Source organism: Frankliniella occidentalis, unplaced genomic scaffold (genome assembly GCF_000697945.3).
Source record: "Frankliniella occidentalis isolate FOCC.00 unplaced genomic scaffold, Focc_3.1 Scaffold11, whole genome shotgun sequence".
Lineage (NCBI taxonomy): Eukaryota > Metazoa > Arthropoda > Insecta > Thysanoptera > Thripidae > Frankliniella > Frankliniella occidentalis.
The window spans coordinates 2422053-2423343 of NW_026267141.1; positions in this window are offsets into that span (position 1 = coordinate 2422053).

Sequence of the window (1291 nt, forward strand, 5' to 3'; positions counted from 1 at the left end):
TGCTCAATACCGATAATTCCTACCATAATTTATCAGAGGATTCTAATCAGAATTTTAGGGTGTCGATTTTTGATATTAATTGCAAGGGATACAGCTTGATGGTTTTCGGAATATTGAATTATTCTGTTCCGGTTATTGTAGAGAGGTTAAGTTAGTGTGCTGCAGTGACTCTATTTTTACACTAATAAGTAAGTTATATTTAGAGATAGAGTAACTGATGCCTGTTATGTAAACTTGCCGATGGCTACCTGTAAGCTTTGTTGTAAAGGTGTTGAATGGGTACGCTCCTCCCTTCCATGCAGTATGTTAAATACTGTTGTAGGGTTGTAGGTCATTTGCAAATGAGTGAACAACTTGCCCATTTTAGATTGGACATACAATGCAGTCATGATGCAGTTTTGCTGGGTACATTTTACTCTGTATTATTCGTTGTAGAACAGCAAAATGTACTTGTTTAGGTTGTGTTGCATACTCAACTGAGGGTTTCAGCACTTGGAGTAATCCCGTAAACAATCAAACAATCAATGTGTGTTGCAGCTCATTTATTATTTATTTATTTTTATTTGTAATGTAGCTTTGACAGAGTTTTACAAGTCGATATACATGATAGAATGTACTATTTGAATTTGGTAAAACCATTGTTAAAGCGCTCTTCTATTGAGTGGGGCTTCATTGTTAGTAAACACCTCTTTAGCACAGCTTACTATCTTTTTTCATTTTTCATATTCTTGATTTCCTGAGGGAGGTGGTTGAATAGTCCACTCCCAACATGGATTAATTTGTCGAATTCACCATGGCATTTCTTTCTACGGAAGTCATTTTTTCCCGCAGGAAGAAATACCATAGTGAAAGCGAGTTACCATAGTATAAGTAAAATTGTAGGTACTTAATAGTTGACAATTGTTGAGTAATAAATGAAAGCTAACATAGCACTAAAAGTACCATTTAATATGATTGCAGGAACACGGCCCAGAAATGTTCTTGACATGAGCAAAGAAGTCTATGGAGTCATTTTACCTGAAAGTATAGGTGAGTTGACAATAGCCTAATAACCAATGCTGATCCAATTTGTCTCTATTTGGACTCTATGAGAAGCTCCCTTTGGTTTTGGTGTGCATCAAAGTTCAGTTTATAATGGTTTTTGTGGTGCCTTGGTTCTTCCCTGACGATTTTAATCATCCCCCGTCAAAACCCAGGCTGGAATTGGTTTGGATTGGTCGTACAGACTCCCCTTTCATGCTCTGTGTAAATATCATGGACCCAACCCACTACTGCAGAGTTCTTTTCCTGT